The sequence below is a fragment of the Dasypus novemcinctus genome, chromosome 25 (genome assembly GCF_030445035.2).
Source record: "Dasypus novemcinctus isolate mDasNov1 chromosome 25, mDasNov1.1.hap2, whole genome shotgun sequence".
Lineage (NCBI taxonomy): Eukaryota > Metazoa > Chordata > Mammalia > Cingulata > Dasypodidae > Dasypus > Dasypus novemcinctus.
The window spans coordinates 57,455,604-57,482,768 of NC_080697.1; the positions used below are offsets into that span (position 1 = coordinate 57,455,604).

Consider the following 27,165-nt stretch of genomic DNA (forward strand, 5'->3'; position numbering starts at 1 on the left):
TGGCAAATGAAGTTGGACTATATAATACAGCCAGGAATCTTCTTCAAGATTTTGTGGGCAAACCTACTCATTTCAAAGATGAGGACCTAAGAAAGGGAGATGAAGTATAAATCAGAACTGACATGTGATCTCAGGGCTTCTGAACCAAACCCAAAGGTTATGTTCTTTCCTCCATAGCCCCTTGCTCTACAGGGACTTCAAGCTATAGCAGCACCTTAAAATGACAGTGCAGTAGAGTTTGGAAGTATAAATCAGCAAACATTAAAGAAGTTATAGGTTTACAAGAAAATCATGCAGAAAGTACAGAAACCACCCTCCAAACACAATATTCCCTGATATTGATGTCTGGCTAGTGTGGTATTTTTGTGGTGATTATTGAAAAAATATAACTATAATTATCCTATTCACAGTAGCTCATAGTTTACATTAGGGTTCACTGTTTGAGTTGTACAGTTCTTTAATTTTTTAATGCTCTTAACAAATATACACTGATATTTCCCATTTTAATCCCTTTCAAATGTACTTACAATGGTGTTACTTACATTCATATTGTTGTACTGCTTTCACCACCATCCATTGCCAAAACATTCCCATCATCCCAAACAGAAACTCTGTACCAATTAAGCATTAACTCCCCATTCCCTACCTCCACCCTGGTCCCTGATAACCTGTATTCTAATTTCTGATTTTATAATTTGCAAATTCTCATTATTTCATAGCAATAAGAGCATCCAATATTTGTCATTTTGTGCCTGGCTTATCTCACTCAACATGATATCTTCAGGAATCATCAGAATTTCATTCTTTGTACAACTGTATAATAATCATTATATGTACGTATGACTTTTTTTTAGGAATTCATCTGCTCATAGACAATTGAGTTGTGCCATCTTTAGGAATTTGTTTTCCTGATTTCCTCCTCAGATTGTTTCTTACTACTGTTTAGAAACATAACTGATTTTTATATGTTGATTTGGTACCTCACCACTTTGCTGAATTAGTTGATTTTTCTAGTAGCTTTGTTGTGGATTTCTCAAAATTTTCTACACATGGGATCATGTCACCTGCACAGAGGGAATGATTTACTTCTTCCTTTCCAATTTGAATTCCATTCATTGTTTTTTCTTGCCTAATTGCTATGGCTAGAGATTCTAGTACAATGTTAAATAACAGTGGTGACAGTGGGCATCTTGCCTTGTGCCAGATCTAAGAGGGAGCATGTCCATTTTTTCACCATTCTTCATTTGAAAATGGAACAAACTGGCATGAATATCACTAAGATCTTTTTCCATAGGGTTCTGATTTCATAACATATGGAATATTGTCTGTAGCTTAAAAGGAGCTGTGGACAATATGTACTTGAATGAGTGTGACTTTATTCCAGTAGCACCATTCTGCCAGATTTGGCTAGACACTGTAGTTTATGAACCCTAGTCAAGACCTTTGTTTTACTCAGAAGATATTTTGATATACAACAAAATGTAAAATGTTTAGAATGTTAATTCACAATATGTGAATGTGTGTATGGCATTGGGGTGGGAGAAAGTAAGATGAGTGTTGCTAAAGATAGACTATCAGAGGGGAACAAATCAAGATATTTCCTAATTTCCTTTGACCCATTGGTTGTTTAAAATGTGTTTTTATTTTTATTTTTTTCAAGTTCCAGACTCTAACATTCTTTATTATAAACAATTAATTTATTGCATTTTCTCATTTGTTAGTTAGCAAATTAAATTATTTTTTTCTTTTTTTTAATTGATTTTGTAATAATATTACATTAAAAATATATATGTGAGGTCCCATTCAACCCCCCCCCACCCCACCTCTCCCCCCCCCCCCCCCCCAGCAACACTCGTTCCCATCATCATGACACATCCATTGGATTTGGTAAGTACATCTTTGGGCACCTCTGCACCTCATAGTCAATTTTAGATTCCTCATATTTGTGAAATTTCTACTTCTCCTCTCTTGTATTGATTCTTTGCTTCATTCCATTTTAGACAGATAAGTTCTCTGGTAAATGGTATGATTCTATATATTTAATTTTATTGAAACCTGTTTTGTGTCCACATGTATGTTCTAATCTGGACATAGATTTTCTAAAGAAGAGGGTCTTTTCTACTGCTTATGGGTGAAGTGTTCTATATATGTCTTTAAGTTCTAGTTGATTCATCATATTGCTTAAATCTTCTGTTTCTTTATTGATCTTCTGCCTAGATGTTCTATCCATTACTGAAAGTGGTATATTGAAGTCTAGTACTATTGCTATAGAACAATCTATTTCTCCCTACAAATCTTTCAAGTTTACTTCATATATTTTGGGTTGGGCTATGAGGTGCATATGTATTGGTAATTGTGATGTCATGTACTTTCATCAGTGTGTACTGGTCTTTGTCTCTTATAACTATTTTTTTTTTTACTTAAGGTTTATTTTATTTGATTATAGTATAACTAAACAGCACTCTTTTAGCTATTATTTGCAGGATTTTTTGCATCCATTCACTTTCAACCTACTTGTGTCTTTCGTTATGTGGATAGTCTCATATAAACTGTATACAGTTGAGTCATGTTTCTTTATCCATTTTGACAATCTCTGACTCTTAACTGGGAAATCTAATCCATTTAAATTGAGGATGCTGAGGATCTGCATGGCTGTGTGTCCTCTGGACATGAGGGTCACTGAAAGGACCATAGCAACCCATGGATTTCTTAGGAATGAAGGGATCCCTATTTTTAATCTGTTTTTTTGCAGTAGACTAATGAAATATAATCATTTGATAAACTATCACAGTACATCCTGTAATTACCTGCAAAAAAGGCAGGATGGGGTGGGTGAGCTAATCTTGAAATCTTCCTGCTGCTTTGATAGCGGTCTGATATAGTGGTTCTACTGATTACATGGGTCGATTTGCCTGGTGTCTGCACTGGCAGAAACTGAACCATTCTTTTTCCCACCTGCATGAATATCTGTTGCACTCTCCTTCCTCCACCCCAACAAGAAGCCATTGGTTCCATACAGAATTGTCAGGAACACTAAAACCTCTGCTTGCTTTGGATGCAACCATTATCTCTGAAATTTTTCTCTGGTGCAAAGCTTTCCCAAGAGGATGAAACCTTAATTTGGTGGACATGTCAGCCAATTGGAAGTGACACTCCAGGTGATGGGGATAGGAGGTTGTTGCTTCATCTAAAGAAGTGAGAACAATGACACACATCTTTACAATGAATCCAGATTTGGGGTTAGGAAAAAATCAGGCTAAGACTGAACAAATATCTAAGGTAAAACTATTTAATCATTTCACAATTTATATGAGTTGCACTGGAACCATCCCATAAGGTATTTGATAGGTCTAATTACCAGTGGCAGGTGAGCTCAGCATGCCTTCTTAGGCACAGCTCCTCTGCAGAGAGCTCCAGCTCACTTTTCCTGTTCAGAACTATTTTCCATTATCTCCTTGATCACATTGTCTGCAGCAGGGATTGGACTTTTAGTCCAACTTGCCATCTGTGTCATTGGTCTAACAGTTGCACAGGAGATGACATGATGCACAATTTTTATCCAATAGTGCAGAAAATAGTGCATATTGATTGGATAAACATTTGAAATCCACTTCTGTGGGTACTGCTCACTTGAACAGTACAGGAAGATTCATCAGTTGTTGGCAAGGGCAGGGAACAACAGGCAGAAATAAAGCAGAGAAATCACTACAGGTAGAAACTAAAATAGAGAGAAAGAAGTATTGAGAACAGATAGGGTCTCCAGTAAGAAAAGGAAAAAAGTGGAAATGCTGATATGCAAGATGGTCAAGCCCAGGTTGGGAAGTAGTGGATGCCTAACACTGTCTCTGGAGAATGGAACTCTCTTAAGTCCATGTTTGTTCTGGTCTGTTAGGAGAATTAGCCAACCTGTGGAGACAGAGCACAGGAGTAGAGTGAACTGGGAAGACTGATTCATTTGTTGCCTTCAGTGTCAGTTGGGTGGCTCTCTCATTTAACAGCTCAATTTATCACACATCTTTATCAACTGATATCTGCAATCATTGTTGTGTTATTGATGATAACAATAAGTGATGATAGCCCTTCTTGCTCCTCAATTATTTGAATATTTGAGTCCTGGACTACAATATTTCCCTAAAGTAATGAAACTCCAGCACATTTTTAGGGTGATAGAAAATGGTGATACCCATGTTTTACAAAGTGATGGGGAGGGCATGCTCATATTTGAGCATAGAGGTCTGAACAATAGACTTTTCATGCCTAAAGTGAAATGAGGCATAGTCTGTAGTTAAAGAGGAATTAAGTGAATGGCAAGTCAAGCTGAGGTATGGCAAAGATCAGGGAGAAAATATTTTAATATGATCTATTTACTTGAACTTCCCAAGCCCCACTAAGCAAGCTATTTGATAGCTGTTCTTCCTAGTTCTGGGAATTCTCTGGAGCCTTTCCTTCTCTGAGCAGAGTCTTTAGCTCAGTTTACCTGCTCAGAGTGTTGTGGCCCTACCTCCCTTGGTACATTGTCTGCAATAGGGGCAGCCTTTTCCTAAGAGCAGTCTGGTGGTTGGCTGGTTGGTTTTATATGAGCTGACAAAAGGCAGTATTTTGCCTAACAGGGGCTATTATATCATGTAGCACTGATGTGAGTGAAAGAAGTCTCTTTTTGGGCAGATTTGCCTAACTAAACCCAAAGAAAGTTGTCATGTTTGGAAGCAGGAGCCAGGAAGGATGGAATGATCCATTCGACCCAATATAGCTGAGAAGTGGAGAAACGTGAACGTCGAGGACAGACGGTAGACTTCAGCAGTGTGGAGGGCATGATTGACAAGTCTTTCAGGACCTGGGGCAGACAGAAGCTTGAAAGCATAGGCCTGAGAGAGAAAGAGCAGTGGGGTAGAGGGTGAAGACAGGACAGACTCTGCTTTCTGGGAAGTTGTGTTGTTGTAGTCGAAGTTGCATGCAAGATGGGTATTTGCATGTAAGATGCCATTTACTAGAGCATATTTTGATGCTGGCAAGAGCCAACACCTGGAGAGGAAATTGATGGTGCATGAAAAAGAGAGAATGATTGCAGGAATAAACTCCTGGGCAGATGAGAGTAGGAGAAATTCACAGCATTTCAATGGCTTCATGACACTTTTGAGTACAGCTATACTGGGGACAATTTGTTTGGGATAATGGTCATTACTTTGCATTCACAAATCTAACTTTCAGATATTTCACTGTGCTAATTCAGGCCATATTTGTTCTCCCAAATTTGGTAAGATTTCTGGTTCCTTTACCTACAAACTCCCATTTTTAAGTTCCAAACTTGAGTCTTATTTCCTATTTTACCAATGATGTTATTTGAAACTATACTATTTATTATATTTTCATCACAATTTTAACATTTTAAGAAATATTTATGTATTCATATTCTCTTTTTTGAACATTGAGGGTATATCACTAAGGATAAGTAACTAACTAATTCAACAAATGTATTCAATACCATCAAGTTTATTTGAGACTACATTAGAAATAATGTCAACCACACAGTGCTTTAGTGTATGTGCAGATTTCTGAATGCAGTTTTTGTGAAGAAAGTAGCCAGTTGTCTATAGAGATCTAATTGCTCTGATATTGCAAATATAATTGAGATCAAAGTCATTTCAATACACTTTCTTCAGAACCTGTCAAAATGCTCAGTCCACTTGAGCTCCAGACTCTGGACCCCCACATCCTGAGAAAACCTGGAGTGGTCTGAGGGCATGTATTTTGGAGACAGAGAGACTTGGCAGGAAGCCCTGGATTTGCCAATCCTCAGTTGCCAGCTTCCTTATCGCAGACTGATCCAGGATTGGAGCTCGAAAGAAACACATGGGTAGGAAATAGAGATCTGCTGTTCAGGATCAGAGTAATTGTACCCCCAGGAGCAGATGTTCTGATGTGAGGCTTTGATTTCCATCAGGGTTTAAAGATGGCCATGTCATGCCAAGCATTACATTGTCCCAGAACCACAGCATGCATGTTACTTGGACTTGCCTGCATTTCTATCATAGGTGAAATTCTTCTCCAAGTCACCCACCAGTGGACTTCTCTACTTACCTAGAAGTGGATCAAAGACATATGCCCTCATTGTAAAGAAGACCAGGAAAACAGGACTGTGACCCTGGGAACCACTAGGTAAGGGATTGAACAGCTATTGTTCAGCAAACAAGTGTCTGCCACGGGGACTTTGGCAAGAACAGTTTCGATGGAAAACTTGAGGTAGAAGCCACATTGCAGATGGTGAGAGTGTAAATGGGAATAAAAATGAAATAATGAATATAGGCAACTCTTCCAAGAAGTTTCCTTTACCTAAGAGGAGGAAAGACAGGTGATAGCTGCAGGTGGTGGAAGATTAAAGAAACCATATAATGAAAAACAGATTTATGCATTTAAAAATAGTTAAGAGAAGGAGACAGAAGGGTTTGAAAATACAGGAGATAAAGGATAATCAGTTGATTCCAGAGGTTCCTGGAGCTGTGACAAGGGATGATGCCCAAACCCCAGATGGTTAAGGGTGGTATCAGCCTTGGAGAAGAGGAATATGACTTTCCAGGAAGGAACAAGGTGGCAAATAGTGATACAATTAACTGGTTTCCAGCCTGAAATCTGTGAAGTTCCCATCTGATGACTTTTATTTTCTCTTGAGCCTTAGATGGCAAGATCATCAGTCAAAAGTGAGGGGGAAGGTGAAGAAGTAGAAAGTGGGGGAGTAGATGTAGCTCAAGTGGTTGAGTACCTGTCCCCCATGTACAAGGTCCTGGGACCAATCAGCAGTACCTCCGAAAAAAACATGCAAGAGAATAGGGAAGTTTTCACATTTTGGAAATGGTGGTGGGTAGATCTTGTGGCTGTTGGCTGTGGAAGCAGATGGACCTAAGGGTGAAAGCCCAGATCTTACTGCATCTCCATCTCCTCACCCCCAAATCCAGATCACCATTCTTCCTACCACATGGAGTGGTTTGATAGGCAGCTATAAGACAGCGCCATGCCTGACAAACATACGTGATCAGTGGATATTCACTGTATCATCTTATGCCCTTTATACTAAAATGGTATGTATTATGTATTTGTAGAAGTTGAACAAAATAAAGCAAAACCTCTATCTCATTACACTTACATGTAAAGAGAAGACATATGTAGAGTTTCAGAAACATTAAATGTGGTAAAATGTGGTATAAAATGGAGGAACCGGGACATGATTATAGCTTCTCTGAAGAACAGGAAAAAGGTCACTCTGGGACACTGGACACTTAGAATATTGGAACGTAAAGGCAGAGAACCAGGCTCCTGGCATGGAAGACAGTTCTGATCAAGGGGCTTCTGGTTTGAGCAGAAGGACCAGTCTGGATTTCATTGTAGAATGTTTCACATTTTGGAAGTACGTCAGTGCACAGTGAAGAACACTAGCCACTGTTTGCACTGTTTAATGCTGAATCATTACTTTTTAAGATCAAAAGTATTTATTTTGGGAATTAAATATTGGTACAAATTTGATATTTAAATTCCCTTAAAAAACTTATATTAGATAATAAATTTATTATGCCTGACTTGTTTTGAAAACTTCTAATATCTTAAATGGCAGATAAACACACTCAAGAACATTAACAAATTTATTAATACCATTATATCAAATCTGTACAAAAGTGAACTTAACTTTCTTCTCTTTTGGCTTGAATTTCCTCCTTTCTAGGATTTCGTAAGCTTACCAGACCCAAGAGGTGGTAAGATGAGGTTGCAGTTTTTGGTATCAAATAGCTGACTCCAGTGCTTGGTTGTGTCTCTAAGGGGATTCAAACCCCAAGGGCAGATTATTAATTTCAATAACAAAAATGTTTTCTTTTTCATGTCATGGCACTCTTAAAATTATATAACTTCTTTTATTCCCCCCCTACTTGTGGCTTCTTGAGTGCTGTCTGCTCTCTGTGTCTATTTGCTGTGCATTCTCCTGTGTCTATATTTATTTACTTTTTATTTCCCCTCCCCCTTTGTGGCTTGCATGCTGTCTGCTCTCTGTGTCCATTCATTGCAGGTTCCTCTGTGTTCTTTCTTGTCTGCCTTTCTTTTGTTGCATCACCTTGCTGAGTAGCCTCTCCATGGTGTTTGCAGGCTGGGCGGCTCTCCGCAGAGTGTGTGTGAGGCTGCCTTCACCAGGAGGCCTCAGGATGGCAACCCAGGACCTCCCAAAATGTAGACAGGAGCCCAGCTGAATGAGTCACAGCCACTTCCCTTTTGTTTAACTTTTAAAACTGAAAATGTGCCTTTCTCAGAAATAGGGTGCTCTTTAAATTTTGCTTGGAAGTCAGTTTGTAAGTAACTGTCTTGTCATTACAATATGCTGACTTAGTTCATTGGTATTATAAACACATACATATTTCCCATAAGCATTTTATTAAAATTAGTAGGGGTGATTATAATTAATAGAATTAATATCTTCAAAAGGGTGGAGGTTTGAGACCAGATTCTCTCTAGGACATTGGACTCACTCATTTAGCTTTCTGTGTCTCAGGGAACCCTCTATTTCACTAGTTATTGGTATCACCTCAGTGACCAGCTTCTGGGCTCTCCTCTCTGCTTATTACATGAAACCGTTAGGCTGCTCAGCCATTCCTACTTAGAATACTTCTCATTTTTTCTTTGCCTGTGATTCAGTTAGGCTTTACTTTGCTCTATCCCATTTATACACATTGAAAAAATTGTATATATTGAAAATATTTGCTTAAAATGAGAAAAATATCCACATATCAATGATTTCCCACTAATTAAATAAAAGTGGAAGTCTATTGTATCTACCTTTCCTGTGAATCAACAACCACATTTTCATGCATTGTATAGTGATGTCCCTCTTTTGAATATCATTATGAACATGTAGAATTCTTTAGACTCAAACTGACCAATTAACCCATAAGTTTCTTTTTGCTGTTTCTTTTTTTTTTTTTTTTTTTTTACACTTGATGGCTGATGCTAAAATTGTTGCTGTTTGGGAAGCAAAGGCAGGTTACTCTTAATGTAAACCATTCAGGACAGAATTCACAATAAAACTGGACAGCACAGATAAGCCATATGCCAACTCAGACAAACAAATAAGGAAGGGCCAAACACACTGAAGCCAATACTTTAACTTTATTTTGGATAAAGAAGTACAAAAAGCACAGAGTATACAGAGTAAAATCGGTCTTTTCAAGATCTTCAGACTGGACCTTGCACTTCTTTGCATCTCAGTTGACATGGCTCAGCGGCAACACCGCACACGGACAGGGAGGCCAGAACAGAACCCACGCATACGCTCCCCGGGCTGGCAGCCCAGGAGTTTACAAATGCAGCCCATTCTCCGCTGAGGGCCTGGGAAGAGAAGGGGCATGTCAGGTACAGTGGGAAAGGAGGGAAGGGGAAGTGACAGAGCCAGAGCAGGGGAGATGCTTTAAGAAGTGACAAGTCTGTCACTAATAAACCAATATACACCAGTCATAAAAGGATGGAGAGAATGCACAATTGTCATAGACAAAAGAAATCTTATACTGAGTTGCTCATGAAGGATCATCAATCATTTACAGGTTTATCACATCCCCTGTGATACAGCTCCCATATTCAGCATTACTCACCTCTCATTCTAACCCATCCACACTCACAAGCTTTTGAGCCCTGCCTACAGGTGCTAAGGAGCAATGAAAAGAAGCTGGTCTAGCCTCTGACCCTGAAGCTGCTGAGTCTCCCACTCACACCTCCTGGAACCCAATCCTCTGGTGTTCCAAGAACCCTAGAAGAGTCTCTAGCTTGAAGGCCCTCACTTCCTAATGCTATCGTGGCTTCATGGTGGCACCTCTGGGCTCTCACCTGCAGCCTCTTGAGTGGCCCTTTCATCCCCCAGAAAGGAGATGGCCATATCGTGGTCCTGGGCCTCAGAATGCTCCTCAGTGTGTTCTCTGAAGGGCTCAGCATGAGTCAGGAAGGCCAACAGGAGAACAGCAGAGAGGACAGCAAGCGTCCTCATGGCAGAGAGTCACTGCGGGGTCAGACCAGGACAGGAGAGCAGGGGGCTGAGTGTGGTAGAGAGGCAAGAGGTTCACTCCTGCCTTTATAGGTGTGTCAGGACCTAAATGTGTCAATACCTGAGGGAGGGGTGGCCAGCCCAACTTCCTCCTGTTACCTGAGTCACTTTGATGTTCCTCTGATCTGCTTCTCCTTCTACTTACAATATGCATCTATTTGCTTGGTGTCCATGTTTGCTTTTCACACGCGATGATGCTGTTAAGACCTTCATAAGCCTGCTACTCCTCTGTTTGAATATTTATGAGTAAATATATTTGTGTGTGTGTACCTCTAAACAGACTAGAAAAAAAGAAAATGACTACAAGGGGGCAATTATCAAACTGCATTGCACTTTTCCCTAGCAACATTAGTTACTACGGGCCAGTTTTTAATTTTATAAGGGAAAGCAACTTGAATGTGGAATTCTATTTTGAGACAATATATGTTTGAGATTTATGGGGGTAAGTCGTCTTCTTTTTTTTGCATATTCACAGACAAAGGAAATGTATAGTATATGAATAATTTTGAAAAAAATGCTCAAGAGTATATTGCAATAAAATATAAAAGAGTCCAAATAAATAGACATAGAAATAGAAAAACAGAGTTGAAAAAAGACTCATTAAACTGTCTATATTTCATTTAGGGTTTTATTCCATTAATGGTTGATAGTAAGTTAGACATGTTAATATTGTTGTTAGGAAACATTATAAACAAAGTAGATTGAATTAAAACATTTTATGAATTGCCATTTGGAATTAAAATTCCCCAGAATCTCAACGAAACATGGAAATTTAACAAGAAGAAGAGAAAGAGGGGATTATGGATAATGATGAACTCAATATGAATACACTTATTTAAAGATATGATGAAAATCTGCAATATTGACCAGTGAAAGTCTGTATAACTAGGATATATAATAAATATAAAGATATAGTAGAAGGAAGAAAAGATACAAAGGAAGGAAAAAGGAAATCAATTCATTCTCTTTAACTAAGAAAGAAAATGTCAGGAATTATACTAGAATATGCAAACAAAATGCCAGGAAGGCCGTTCACCCCACCACCTGCTTGTGTGATTCTCTTTCTCCTCATTCCATTGAAAGTTCCAGGAGGGCAGGGACCTTGTCTGCTGAGATCTTTGTGCTTGTCTGTGTGAGTTTGGGAAGGTACTGCTCTGCCCTCAGCTTTCATTTTATTCTTAACTTCATTTTCATTTTGTTCTTGCAAGGATATAATTTTTTTTTAAAAGTGCAAATTGTTTACAGAAGTACCTGACAACTCAAAATATATTCCTGTCATTGTTATTGTTTTTGTCATCATCAGCATCACCTGCTGAAGTGTAAACACTAAGGTAGTGGTTGGCACCAAGAAGAGGTACAGCCATGCCTGGAATATGCATTTGAACTGGTGAACCAACAGCAACTATTATGGTCCAGTACCCATAATCTCAGCTTTTGCTGGCTGGTTGTGTGGTCCTCGCTCTACCCTGTTGGCTGTGGACCCCAGGTTGTCACTGTCTCAATCCACCATGCCTTCCCCTTCCTTTTACACCATTCCTGAGTTCTGCATACACAGCTCCTATTGCTTCACGAGCTGAGCTGAGGCTGGGTAGGAGAAGGATGTGCACAGGGGAAGTTTATTCCAGTATGACAACACTCCATGGTTTCCTTCATGTGTGTCTTCATCACCCAGATTCCTCTTTTATAGGAAAAATTTACCTCAGTTTTTTTTTCATCCTTCCCTAGTCCATAATTTATTTGGGTGGGTCTAAAATCTGGAAAGAAAAATGAATGGCTAAAAATTGTAACATCCAGGTGTTTAACCTTTAGAATCTAGCATCCCCACAAACCAGAAGGTGCCTGTGAACCTGTGTGTTTGGGATCAGAAAGTTCTCAGCTCACCTTTCAGCCTTAAACACAGCCCTGACTTCGAACCTCCATCTCCTTGGCTTCTTTCTGGGAGAAGTATTTCTAGGGCTCTCTAGAGGCATTTTGGAAAGGTATTTAGTGTTTTAACATGCTTATGAATAATAATTAAGAATAAAATACCTTTCTTTTTGCAGCATGGAATCCATGGCCTACTGTCTTCGACATCAAACCTGTGGTCATCTAAAAGAAAGCCTGAGGTCTCACACTTCTCATCCTGCACTTTGAACTACTCTTGCCTCTTCTAATCTAAGGCCAGGACAGAAGCAGCACAGCAACCCCCATTGGAAACCTACTTTCAGATGGCATGAATTCCCATGACCTTGACCTAGGAATTTAGGTAGAAAATGAATGTTGCTGTGCTGAGAAGTACAGTGAAAGGGACATGGTGTGAAAAGAGAGATTAGACAGCTACAGAAGATGCTTTCAGAGAAGTTTATATTCCGTGCTAGTTCAGGATATAAAAGATACTCAGCTGTGCCCCCTGTGATGCTCATGGTCAAGCTCATGGAGAAGGAGATTTTATGGGCCTTTAGCAAACAGAAACAGCAGGTGTGTACATGGAGCTGATATTCCTAGACCAGAGGAGCACTGAAGGTCTGAGCCATCCAGCCCCACAGGCTCCTTCACCCTCAGCAATGCACACATCAAACATCCTGAGGGCAGACCCTTCTCGGGAGTTTATTCCTCTCTGATCCTGCACCTCTGATCTGTATAAAGGCAGAGCTGGTATCTGCTCAGCTACTGCTCCCTATCCAGGATGCTGATGGCCGGGGGAACCACAGCCATGAGGACCCTCACTCTTTCCCCCATTCTCCTGTGGCACTGAGGCCAGCTGAGCCATGAGGAAGAAAGCTGAGATTCTCGCCAGCAGGGGCCAGGGACAGAGGACAGAACGTGGCACTTCCTCATTTCTGGAGGCTTCTGGGGAGGGACCAGGCCCTGTGTGGGAGATTCCAGGTGCAGGTCTGCCCTTAACAAGCTATGGCGTCATGAGCAAGTGACTGGCCTCTCCAGCCTCTGTTCTTTCCTGTAAGCTGAGGCCCTTGGAGCAGAGGCTCAGCACCCCTTGGGGTGCTAAAGGTGCTGGTTCTAGGGTGTGCACATGAGGCTCAGCAGTTGCAGCACAGAGACTGAGGCAGGTCTAGGAGAGGAAATCGTGGGCTCTGGGGTCGGCATTTCAGGGCGTCCATGTGTGAGTGTGTGCTGGGTGGTGTGTGCACACTCATCAGTGTATATGAGTGTGTAAGGAGGGGTGGGGGATTGGTAAAGTGGAAACCTTGGGCTGTTGTGGGTGCAAGTATGTGTGTCTCTGAGACCACTAGAGGAGAGGGAAGGTTGTAATTTTGAGCCTGGACTGGTCACGACCAGAGAGCAATATCCCAGGCTGGAAATGCTGATGGAGTTTTATCAAATGATAGGATTGGTCAGACTTGTGTTCAGTTGTCTAATTTGTGATGCTCTGTCATTCCCACCTATTATATAATACCTCAATTTAAAACATCTGTTACACATAACTGCTCTGAGTTACTTGTTTTCTTCAGATTGGAAAGGGAAGAATATAAAAGCAATGTGCTGAGCAGTCAAAGTACATTGGAGAAAAGCAGCTGTGGTGGAGGGCAAGGTGAAGAGCGACTCAGTAAGGCAGAAACTTACAGAAAGATTAAAATAGGAGGTATGTGTTCTACAGAGGATTCCTTGGAGGTATCAGGGCTATTAGAGCTTCTGCCATGGGATATGAAGGAGGGATTCATTCAATTTTGATTAATTAAAAAAGATCAATCCCTTTCTAATAGATGTCCACAACTTTACCTGCTCCTATATCTCTTTCTTTTGGAAAATATCTGTTTTACCCAGTGTCATTCTCGAATGGGGTAGGGGTTGTTAATCAAAGGTTCTTTGCCATAGGACGAAGCATGTGGTACAAAATTACCAATCAGAAAACCCTCAACCTATGAGCACAGTGATTGTTCCAGGTGTGTGCACCTGGGGCCAGTAGGACACTTATTATAAGGATGCTGAGGTGGGAATTCGCCTCAGAGAGGGGTGATAGTTTCCTTGACACAGAGAAAAGCTTTTGGAAAATGAAGTCAAAACCATAGGAAGAAAATGGAGCTGACAGGACTCTAGTACTTTCTTCTCATGTTGTTAAATCATTTTTGTTATTATTTGATTGTTTTGTGTTATCTGCTAGTAAAAGTGTTCTGACTAAAAACACTATAAAGTAGGAAGACTTGCAGACACTTGGACTTACATTTTCGTTTCCTGTGTAGGAGGATTTTGAATCCTTGTGAGGCACCCACATGCTCCTCCAACTAAGCTCTATCCTAGAGGAGCCATGCTGTCCTCTCCATGCCCACAACTTTGTTAGGTTCACTGGGACATAGAGTGCAAACTGGCAAGTCATAGGCTGTGCTGTAATTCAGAATGACACCCCAAATCAAAGCATAAATATGGCAACTTCCCTGAAATTGATGTCAGAGCATGGGGATATCATTTGCTTGAGATTAGTTGAGACAGTAAGAAGGCACGTGCAATACCATAGGAGCAGACCAAAGTAGTCAGGGGCAAACAATTCTACTGAAAATTACAATAAAGAGAGCATCCATGGGTTAGTGTTGGAATCAACAGTATTTAGCTTCATAGACTTGGGAATGATGACCTAGGGAATGAGCTTCAGTAGAGGGATTAAACTTGAATAATATGTCATTGGTGCCTGAATGAATTGCATGGACTTCGGTATTAGCAACATAGTATTGAAAGGCACTGAAGAGCCTGGAGAAGTTTGGACACGGTGATTAGAGAAACTGCTTAGGTTGAGAAAGACTGAAATGGTTGTCATTTTGTTGCCCAGTTTGTTGCATCAGTTTGTTTGCATCATTTGTTGTATCAGTTAATTTTGTTCGTTTGGCATCAGTTTGTTTGCATCATTTTGTTGCATCAGTTCATTCCAGTGGGGACAGCTTGCTTCAGTTTGTTTGCATCATTTGTTGCATCAGTTTGTTCGTGTCATTTGTTGCCTCAGAACTGTTGCATCACTTCATGCCAGTGGGGACAGCTGTCTTTTAACACATTGATAGAACTCTATTTCTGCATGATTCAAACTTGGTCCTAGTAAAGTCTGACCTAGGTAAACCAAGGGCAGAACTCTAAGTCCTAGAATCCTTTGCAAATTAATCCTTCCATAAGCAAATTAGTCAGACCCTGGAACACACTAATTGCCAGGGCCCAGCATTTCCAGGCTGCCTATCTTAGCAATTCCCTGCCTTTTCCTTAGGCAGAGAAACAGCAGAAAGGTAAGTCTTTCTCCCTGGGAAGTTAGAACCTGTCTTGTCCTCATTTCAGCTGGATGGTGGAGCCCTGAGGAGCAGGGAGGTGCTTCCCATGCCCCCAATCCTGATAGCACAAGCCCTACTCTGCGGTATGCTCTGGCCGGGCCTCTGAGCAGGATGTGAGCAGGGTGCAAACCTCTTCCCTTGTGATGAACTCAGGAGCTATTTCCTGCAAGGGCCTTGAGGATTGAAGCTCACAGAAGGCGGCACCTGCCAGTGAAGTTGTGGTGGATACAGGCCCCTATATATTTGTAATAACTTCCAAAACTGTGCAGGAGAGAGTGTAAGCTCAATGTAAGCTGTAATCATCACCTGGTGGCAATGCTCCAAGATGTGTTCATCAAAGGAGGCAAATGTACTGCATGAATGAAGGAGCCTGCTGATAGGGGAACTGGAGAAGCCTGGGGAGGGGAGCATGTGGGAATCCCTCTATATTTTTTCTCCTTTATTTATTTTAATGTTACATTCAAAAATATAAGAGGACCCCATATAACCTCCAACCCCCTCAACCCAATCTTCCCACATCAACAACCTCTTTCATCATTATGGGACATTCATTGCATTTGGTGAATACATTTTGAAGCACTGCTGCACCACATGGATAATGGTCTACATTGTAGTTTACACTCTCCCCCAGTCCATCCTGCCATGGCAGAACAAACAATGTCCAGCCACAGTCCCTGAAGTACCACCCAGTTCAACACTGAGTCCTGAAAAAGCCCCCACATCATATCTCTTCTTCCCTCTCCTACCCTCAGCAGTTACTGTGGTCACTTTCTCACAACTTTTAGAGTTTGTGTTCCTGAGTGTGATGGAGTTTGACTCAATGTGTTCTTTCTACACATGACTCTTCTGTCACTTTTACTGGACCTATGGTTGGTACTGGGGTTGGTGCATACTCAGGAGATCTGAATCTCTGGACTGTCCATGTCACAGCCAGGCCATGAGCCTCAGCAGATTTGCACCTCCTACCTTCTGGATTATTGGACTTACCCCAGCCAGCTAACAGGGAGGTGAAGAAGGTCAGCCACCACACCAGGGAACCAAGAGAGAATACAACTGCAAGCAGGATAATTGCATCCAACATCCATGTCGAATCTAAGCCCCAGCTTGATACACAGGTGAATTAGACATCACCAACCCAGGGTCCACAGGATGGAGGAATAGAGTATGGATTAGATTGGACTTACTGATATTCTACTATGGAACTATTGTGGTTATTAATGGAAGAAATTGTAGCTTTGATGTGGAGAAAGTGGTCCCTCTATTTTTTTAGTAACATTTATGTAATCTAAGTACACTTCCTGATACAGGGTGGCAGTCATGACATACTAGTTACCATTTTAAAGCAAGGAAGAGTTGAGGCTAAAGGTTTTCAATAGAATTCTTATAACCTCAACAAATATTTATTGTAATACCAGGGTTCTGAGTTGCACTAAGAATGATACAATAGAAAAATAATTTATTGTCTCTGCTTCTGATTTCCAAAACCTCAGGACCTAAATTTTTCAGCATGTCAATGTTTTTTGGATAGATGAGTCTTTCTATAAGCAAGAGAGTTTAAAAATGTATTTGAAACATTTCTGCACACAAAGTGCTTTCCAGGTTACATTACAAATTTCATTTCAATTTCTTCCTATACAGATACCATTGCATCTTTTTTTTTGGGGGGGGGGGGGTCCAACTTGCAGCACTTTTTAAAAAATTTTTTATCAGTAGTCACAAATGTTTTATAGTAAACTATCAGTAAGTCCACTCTAATCCATATTTTATTCCTTCATTCTATGTGCCCTGGGATGGTGATGTCCCCTCCACCTCTATATCGAGAGAGAGCTTAGATTCCCATGGATGATGGATGCAGTTCTCCTGCTTGCAGTTATAGGCACGCTTGGTTCCCTGGCCTGGTGATTGACCATCTTCATCTCCCTGTTAGCTGACCTGTGTAAGTTCAATGAACCAGAGAGTAGGAGTCTCAATTTTGCTGAGACTCAGGGCCCAGCTGGCACATGGACAGTCCAGAGATTCAAGTTTCCTCAGTGTATCCTATCCCCAGAACTAACCACAGGTTCATTAAAAGTGACAGAAGAGACATCTTACTCAACTTTTTCTTACACAATTAAATAATTCATTTTAATTATATATTATTTTTTCTGCTGATACATACAGCATTCATTTCTATAAACATAGTCTCACAATATTGGCCTTCCTGAGTTCTTATGTCTGTTCTGCATTTTTTTCTATCTCCTTCTTCAGGACCAGGCTTCTAGACTTCACTTTCTGAAGGTAGAGTGACTTAAAATCTGTTTAAATCAGTTTCTTAAAATCTGATGTGAGAAGATTAACATGCACCTTGGCCTAAAATACAAAGGCCTTTCTCAGGCCTGGACAGACCACGTGGGCCCTAAGGAATTCCCAGGAGCTCCTCATCTCCATTCTCATGCAGTGGTGCCACTCCAAGCCATCTGCACCAAATTCCCCATGCAATAAATGGATGTTCTGCAAAGCATGGCCACATCTCTACTTCACTTAATCATTCAGAGCTCCAAGGCAGATTTCACCCCAAAGCGCAAAGGTGGAGGCTAACAAATCATTTGAAGCCTCACAACAAGTTGAAGTCTGGACACTGGGCTGTGGCCATAGTAGAAGGCACCTGTCCAAGGAGGCTCTCAAAGGCTATTTCCTGAGCAAGAACTGAACTGGAAAAAGTCCCAAAGTAACTGATGGATTTCCACAAGGCACAGCTGTAGTTTGTCCCTTCATACCTGGTTGTTTCCTGAAACTGTCTGTTTTGTCTTCTCTGTGAGGGTTAGAGAGCAAATGGAGTGAGATCAAGCTGAAGTCTATGATTCTCAGAACAGTCTTGTGTGCATTACCTGGTCCTATCTTCATCTGTTTTGGGGATCTCTACCTTTTTTTTATTTGAAGTTTCTAACTTTTATGAAGAAAGTTGGTGTTGACTACTTTCTGATATATAAACAGCAGATTTCCTTTCTTCATTTTCATTTTCAATCTTAATTTGTCTGTGTGTGTGTCCATATTGGACCTTACACCCAAAGCACACACAACAAAAGAAAAAAATAGATAAATGGGACTTCCTCAAAATTAAACACATTTGCACCTCCCGAGACTTTGTCAAAAGGGTGAGAAGGCAACTGACTCAATGGGAGAAAATATTTGGAAATCACATGTCTGATAATGGTTTAATATCCAGGATGTATAAAGAGATGTTACAACTCAACAATAAAGAGACAAATGACCCAATTAAAAAAGGGGAAAACACTTATATAGACATTTGTCCAAAGAAGAAATACAAATGGTAAAAAAAAGCACACATGAAAAAGGCTCAGCGTCACTAATGACAAGGGAAATACAAATCAAAACTACAATGAGATCTCACTTCATGCCTAATAAAATGGACACTGTTAAAAAGACAGAACGACAAGTGTGAGAGGATGTGGGGAGTTGGGAACACTTATTCACTGTTGATGGGAATGCAGAATGGTGCAGCCACTGTGGAGAACTGTTTGGCAGTTCCTAAAGAAGTTGAATATAGACTTGTCATGTGACCCGGCAATACCACTACTGGGTATATACCCAGAAGAACTGAGAGCAGTGACACAAACTGACATCTGCACCCCAATATTCATGGAGGCATTATTCACAATTGTCAAAAGTTGGAAACAACCCAGGTGTCCATCAAATGAGGAGTGGATAAACAAACTGTGATGTATTCACACAATGGAATATTATGCAGCTATAAGAAGAAATGAAGTCATAGAACATGTGACAACATGGATGAATCTGGAGGACATTAGTCAAGTGCAGCAAGCCAGACACAAAAGGACAAATACTATATTCACAAATATACTGTGTAACATATTGTATGATTAAAAATTTTTTTTGTATGTACCCAGTATACATTAAATTGAGAAATGTATGTTTTTATTCAACAGCATTTTTTTCTTTTTTTATAATATTTATATTTTCAACTATTAAATGTATCAAATAAAATTGAAAATAAAGGATATATTGTGATATATAAAGTCAGTAAGGGATACAATTTTTTTCTCTCCTAACAAGTGTTTATCCAGTTCACTTATTAAAACTTGAAAATTTCCTCATTGTTTTAAAATGCTGCATTCTCACATACTTCATTCTATTTCTTTTCATTTTAATTAGCATGTCTACTTCTGTGCCAGTTTCTCTCTACTTAACTTCTGTAAATATTCTTTTAAAATCTTTAGATTAAATCGCCTCATTACCTTTCTTTTATATTTTCCTTTCTAGTTTCACAGTTTATACTTCCAAATGAACTGAAAAAAATTTTTATAAAGCTTATTTGGCTTTTGATTTAATTGGATTCAATTTATATATCCATATGGAGACTAGATAGTTGATAATAATATGTTTTCCCACAACAGAGCAAATTGTGCACCTGGTATAGACATATAAGTATTTTTTATTGTTATTAGGATATTTTTATCCTTCCATCTAAGTAATGTAAATGTATTTTATGATTTTTCTAGGTATTTTATGGTTTTTGCTATGGTTAGATGTGATGTGGGAGTTTGATTTGTTTTTTAGTCACTTTTTGACTTTTGTGGTTTTGATCTTTTGTTGTGTATAGGAAGAGATTATGTACATATACACACACGAAATTTCAATACTCAATCTATGAAAGAAAATTTCAACATTGTTAGCCTTAGATTGGTTGAGTTTTAAAAGGTTCACAAGACCTAAATTTGATGAGAATATGCAGAAATACAAATCCAAATGTGCTCTGGTGTGACTAGAAGTGCAAATTTTCCTCCTGAGCAATTTGACTACATATATATATGTAAGTATATATATATAATACTCATGACTTTTGAGTGAGTAATTCCTATTCTAAGAATTTACTCTAAGAAGTTAAAGGAACAAATCTCAAATAATATGTATGAAGATAAGTCATCATGTTAATGTTCCTAGTAGTGAAAATTTGGAAACAATGTAGATTGCACATCAACAGATTTGTTAAATAAATCAAGGTATACTCTTAAAATGGAATTCCATGCAGCTATAAAAATAATGATGTACGTAATACATGCACATTTATTTACATCTTGATATGGAGAGATGTCCTTAACAGATTGTTGAGTGAATAAAGCAGATTACTGAACAGCTATTATGGTATGATCCCACTTTTAAATTGCTTTATTATAGAGCCAATGCATGCACAAGTACATTCGGTATCTGAAAGGATATTAAATATTGTTATCCTTACTAAGTATTGGGATTTCATGTCATTTATACTCATATTTACATGCTCTCCTAATTAAAAAAAAATGAATTACATTGCTTTGTTTTCATTGTATGCATTCTGCTTATCAAGTGATAGTGATTTTCCATTTATCAAGTGATAGTGATTTTCCTTTGAAGTTTACCTTCAAAAATAATTAAAGTGAAAAATGTGAGTCAACTTGAAGGAAAATTTTATATAACCAGAGGAACTGTGGTGTTTCCTCAGCACCTGAAATTTTTATTAAAAAATGACCATGGATCATTTTAAAAGCCCTTCTTCCCACAAGCTGAATTAAGCTTTGTCACTGTAAAATATAATGAAAATATAAAAAAGATGATAATGTGTCCTAAAGCAAAGTGCAGGAAATGCCAATTTGGTTCAAAGAACATTTAGATCATGATGAATATTCCTAGAGAACACTTTTTTTCTGATATTTTTCTAACAAAAGCAGCTTTTGTTTAAACCTAGTATGTACTAGGCAATATGCCGAAGACTTTAGTTGAATTATCTCAAGTGATCCTCATCAACTTATGTATTAGGCATTATATTGTCCCCATTTTATGGGGACTTAAAGGGCCTAAACAATTTGTCAAAGGCCACATAGCTAGTATGTGGCACAACCAGCCCAAATAGATGTTTTACTCCAAATGCCATCATACATACTCTTTCTCTACATTTTTGCTTCCAATTTAACTTCATTTTCAGTCAATTATTTTTGCTCTGTTTATTTGAAAACAACCCTATTATCGAGCAGCATGAGATTTATGAAATACATAATTTAATAAATTATATGTGCAATTTACTAAAAAGTCATATGAATTGATTATTTGATACTTTCGTTTGTTAACCAATTTCTAAAATTGAAATATTTGTAAAAATATTGTCAGAGTATGCATACCTGACCAAATACAGGTATGAAAAATATTAACATATCCTAATATGTCCCAGATCCATCTTTTAAATTTTCATTTTTCTCTACTTTATTGCTTCTTTTTTCTTTTTACAGTAGTAAGTCATGCTTAATATAGAAAAAAAACAAAATATAAATAGGAAAAGGAGCCTATTACCCAAATTGAACTCAGTGTTCCCAGGAAAACAAATGTTTCATGCAGATTCTTTTCAGTTCTGTTCTGACTCTCATTTTATTTAAGTAAAACTGGTACCACACTATGTGTGCTCTTTTATTACCAATAAAAATTTACTCATTATATTTTCTATTATTGGATATTTGGTTTCATTCCTGCTTTTCTGTTTTTGTTTTAATTTTTTGGCTGTTAATACAGCTAGCACAAGAAAACTGTATGCTGATTGGATGAACTAGATATATAAGCAAAAAGAAGACAAAAACAGAAAAATGCATTAAAATTTTGAAAAAATAGCAAAAATGATTAAAAGCCTATATGCAATTGTAAAATTAATCAGTGTTAAGGCAAAATTACCAAGTCCAGAAATACTAGTGGCTGAGGGTTACGAATTACTGACCAATTCGTTGCTTAAGCCAAATTGAGTTTGGTCACAGTGTTTCTTTTTTTTTTTAATATATAGAAAATATTTATTTATGTAAAATAAATAGGTGGTTCCATTTCCAGGGAAGACCCTCCAACCTCAAAAATCAAAATCACCCTCCAGTCTACAGCAACGGGGCCTGTCTTAGAGACCGAGGGCAAGTCTCCGTTATCCTACTTCTCATCTATTTCTCCAATATTGCCTTCAGTTCAGAGCCAATCCTGCTGATGTTGGTTTTTTAATGATAGTTTTCCTTTGTTTTTTTAAAGAATAGATCCATGTTCTAAGAAAGTTTGACCTTCTTCAAGAAGTAACCAGTGAGTCTACTCTAACTTCTGGAGCCCTAGGGGAGTTAGAAATGCCCTCTATCATATCATAACTGGAAAGAGACCCTTTCCCCACAGACCTGGCCACAGAGGAAGTGGAGATGGGAGTCCCTCCCAGTTCCTGTAAAGGTGTGCAGCAAGGGTGCCCAGGAAAGCCTGGGAGAGAGGCCACCCAGCACCAGGCTAGAGCAGCACAGGAATGCAGAGGAGAGGGATCCGTCTCCACTCACACAGTGTTCCACAGGATTGAAGTCTTCAGGGAGAGAACACACTTACATGAACGCTTTTAAATAGTAACATCAAGTGATACTCGTGGTTTCCAACCCAAAATATTTTTCTCCATTTATTTCAAATGCATTTTTATGGAGGCCCATAGATAGTGTGCACTATCCTATGCCCTGAAGAAAGCAAAGCTCTTCACCTCTTCTCAGCAGAATCTATTGCATCCCTCTTCACTGCTCTCCTACTCACCTGCCTATTCAATAGATCACAGCATAGATCCAGGTATACTTTACTACTTTGACTCAGTGTCTGTCTTAAGGAGACAAATGCCTAATTTATTTTGTTTCAAGAATAGTACATTCTTTCCTCTTTATTTACACCATCTGTTTAGAGATCTTACAGTTTTTACTTGTTCACAATATTAGTCCTAAGGTTTACACTTCCACAGAGATTTCCTTTCCCGTGTGCTGGGGAATAACCATGTCCTCCTCAAAGAACCATGTTCGGGTCCCAACCCCCGGTCCTGTGGGTGTGAGCCCATTTGTAACTAGCAGCTTTAAAGATGTTGTCAGTGAAGAGGTGCCCAAACTGAATGAGGGTGGCCCTTAGCTGAATGTGGCTGAAGTCCTTTGAGAATATTGGACACAGAGAGAAGCTGCAGGGAGCAACCAGAAGTTGGGAGTCAACAGAACAAGAAAAAAAAGGAGAAGATGCAATGATGTGCACTGGCATGTGACAGAAAAGCCAAGGACCAAGGGTCACCAGCAGCCAGCCCCAGAAGCCACAATTTTTGAGAAGAAAGCCTGGGCTTGGTGTTGCCTTGTTTTTGGACTTCTCTGACCCCCAAAATCATGAGCCAATAAATCGTCATCATTAAGCCAGCCTGTTGGATGGTATATGTTTTAGCAGTGTGAAAAAAAAAATGAAACAAAACAAAACAGAATTACTATGGCTAGAGATTTAAAATGGAGTTGGGAGACCATTTAGGAAGTCATCTTATGCATTTCTTATATATTACAAACTGTCAAAGTAGGCAAAACCAAAATCACTATTTCTGAGGACATCTGGACACCATGACCCAACCACAAGATTAACAAATCAGTAAACTGTCTAACTTGAAGGACATCTGGAAAGCCCCAAAAAGTCACCAGTCATCTTCACAAATTATATAATCTTTTTCTTGAAAGTAGAAATTGTAATCAATAAACTGGGATATTTAGCGGAGGACAATTTCAAGCTAAGTGTGGAAGGTGCAGCCTGCCTTCTCCTTGCAGCTTTAAATAAAATGTGAGAGGAAAGGGGTAAGCTGAGAATTAAACTTTAAACACAAAGGAAGGAGGAATTAAGGAATTTGAAAATTCTCAGTATATCCAGATAGCTTACACTGAGAGTAGACCTAGAAGCAGCTCTAGTAGGGGACCTCCCTGAGCTTTCGGGATGTGACTCCCAAAGAGCAGGTTTCTATGTGAGGGCTGAACTAAACAACCCTTTGTAAAAGAAGATGTCACTAAATGTGGATCCAGTCAGCCATCTCAGGAAGTCAGGATTGGAAATGCAGTTGACCAGGAAGGATCTGTGGGAAGTTCTGATGTCTGATAATTAGGACCCCCTGGAACTGCAAACAAAACCAATAGATTTTAACAAAACTTGTATGAATGGAAATAATTCCAGAAAGGAACAGAGAAGGGGTGAATAGAAGGAAGAATGGCTTCAAGGGCAGAAGAATGGAGACTGAGGCCAAAAGAGTGGGCTCACCCCAGTGTGTGGACAGCACAGGCCCATCCCTGTGCTTGCAGGAAGCAGGCCATCTGCCCTGGTGCTCAGAGCAGGTGGCCTTGCACATGATGTTCAGGGAGAGGGCAGCTACCCAATGCTTGGAGATGGTGCAGCTTACACCCCAGTGTATGGGGAGAGCATGGCTGTTGTGCAGGACTTGGAAATGGTGGGGCTGCTTCTCCCACAGGCCTGGAGGACAAAACATCTCTCCACAGGGAGTCTCAGATTTGAGATCGAATGGAGTTTGTCCTGCTAGGTTTGGGACCTGTAACTCCTGTTTTCCTTCCAATCTCTCCCTTCTTGAATGGGAGTATTTATCCTATTCTTGTCTCTCCATTGATTGTTGAAAGCAGATAACTTGAGGTAACAATCTTTGATTCTCTGGTACCCTTCACTGCCTTTATCCATCTGTATGCCTGCTTAGCTCTTGTGGTTGAAGAGTAGTTTTCCCATTACTTCTGGAGAAGCAGGGACTGAGCTAAGTACTCAGGCATTTTAATAGCCTCTGGTACCCTATAACCTTCCATTATTTGGCAAGCCTGACCCAGGAAAGCACGTTAACCCATGCTAATATAGGTGCCTGACATGAATGCTTGGGCAACTAGCATAGTGCTGCTTGCCTGGAAATTGCCAGCTCAGTGGTTTCTCTGGCTCACTAGAACCAGCATGATCATAACATGGTCAGGTCATTAAAGGCACATCCAGACAAGACTCCTCAAGAATGAGAGAGAAACTGAGCAAGCTTCCCTGATGCCCATGGGACCTCAGATTGGTAAGCACTCAAGAGTTTTCAGGGTTGTGGAGAACTTGGGAAAGGCTTGTATGTTCTAGACAAACAGTTTTTATTTTTTCTTCCTAGAAAGATGATTCAATAAACTGAGGTGACCATTTCATTCTCACTTAGATTTCACTCACCCCTTCCATTGGCACACTCACATCTGCTGGAGTTTATAGAACCACATATTGCTGAACTGAAGAGGAGGCTTCAACAGATCATGTAACCTAATCCCATCTTTATGTCCATGATGGATCCAAAGTCCAGATAAGGAATTTACCTGCAAATCCATGGCACAACCAGAACAGTAAACTAAATGTCCAAAATTTTAAGGAATTTTTATTTTTTCTGTTTAATATTCTCTAGGTACCTGAAGCTACTGCTAAGGAAGGGTCTGGGATACATGAAGCAATATGTATGGAGGTTACAAGCAGAGGTTTGAATGAAGCTTGAGTTGAATTCCTCTTTCTCTCCTGGGTGACCTCATTGCCTCATCTATAGAAAAGCATTTTTAATAGAACCTACCTCCAAGGGCTGCTGTGAGAATTTAGAGAAATGGTTCTGTACAGCACTTAGCACAATGCTTTGCACATGGTGAGGACTATATTAGGCACATTTGATGCCTATTTCCTGGATTCCAAAAGACTGAAAACTCCATATCTACATAGTTATGACAATATAGTTCATTTAAATGGACTTAAAGTTTGAAAAGGCAACTTCTTGTGTTCTCATTTTAAGAAGGATGTGAGTAAACTGTAGTGTACCCAGAAGTGGACAACCAGGCTAATGAAGGTATCAAAACCCATGTCTGAGGAGCATAATACAAGATCTGACAGTCTTCAGTGCAAAGCAGGGAAGGCTAGTTGAAGGGTTGTCACACAGAAGAGAGATGAATTTCCAGTTTCTGTTTTGTGAAAAGTGCTTCATAATTCTAGGTTAAAGTCCTTCTCTGTCTGGTTCACATTGAGGAGGTCAATGTTAAGGAGACAAAAGATAAACAAACTTAGTCTAAACTCACAGACTGATAGGTGAAATATGGGTTAACCAATAATAAAGGGTCAAATTAATTTATGATTGGCAAGGAGAAAATTCTGTTTTTTGTAGTGATTCAGTGAGAGCTGTCTTGCCAGAGATGGTGTTGGTAAGCTCAGCCCTCCCTAGGTCCAAGAGCTTGGGCAAGTGGGTAAAGTAGAGAGTAGAGAACAGCCAGCATTTTGTTTTCTCACTGGAGAGACAGGAGCAGGAGGGGTGCAGTTGGAGGGTCCTCAGCAAGTGACCCACCTTCCTAGAGTCCACTGCCAGGGAGCAGCCCTGAGCCTTCCTGACTCAGTTCATCAAGAAGAAGAATTTATGAGAAAAGGTTCTCTCTCTCTCTCTCCCTCCATCAATCCATCCTCCTATCTCTCCCTTCTCTCCTTCCTTCCTTCCTTCCTACCTTCCTTCCTTCCTTCCTTCCTTCCTTCCTTCCTTCCTTCCTTCCTTCCTTCCTTGCTTTCTTCCTTCCTTCATTCTTTCTTCCTCTATTTGTGTCTCTCTCTTGTTTCTTGTCCCTGTCTGTCTCCTTCCTTCTGTTATTGTCTCCATTTCTAATTTTCTTTTCTTAAAAAAAAAAAATCACCCCCAAATATTTGACTTTATGTTTCTCACACTCTACATCCTCCATTGATTTCTCTCAGGATTTATAAACAAAAAGACTTCAATATTACCAGACCCAAATTGGATGTTTTCCTAAACTCTACTAAACTCTACTAAACTCTAGACTTGAACAAAATCAACTCAACTTCAGACCCTCAAAGGGTGGTAGGCTAAACACAAGAGTCACAAAGACACTGGGTTTTTGTGTCATCATAAATTTCTCTCAATTCCTTTACCAGAAATAGCCTTATTTCTGTTTCCCAAGGGTATGTGGGTGAAAACTACAATCTGTGCTTAATGGACAAGTTGAGATTCTTAATGTCCTGGAAGAAAAATCAAAG

At 39.6% G+C, this 27,165-nt stretch overlaps 1 long non-coding RNA gene across 1 annotated transcript; it reads right to left on the reverse strand.

The window, feature by feature from the left end:
- Window positions 1–9,126: 9,126 nt before the first annotated feature.
- Window positions 9,127–10,074, reverse strand: LOC101419920 (uncharacterized). The gene is made up of 2 exons (XR_001118659.3): window positions 9,853–10,074; window positions 9,127–9,360 (listed from the first exon to the last, which is right to left on the reverse strand). It is a non-coding gene; the product is annotated as an uncharacterized lncRNA (long non-coding RNA).
- Window positions 10,075–27,165: the final 17,091 nt, after the last annotated feature.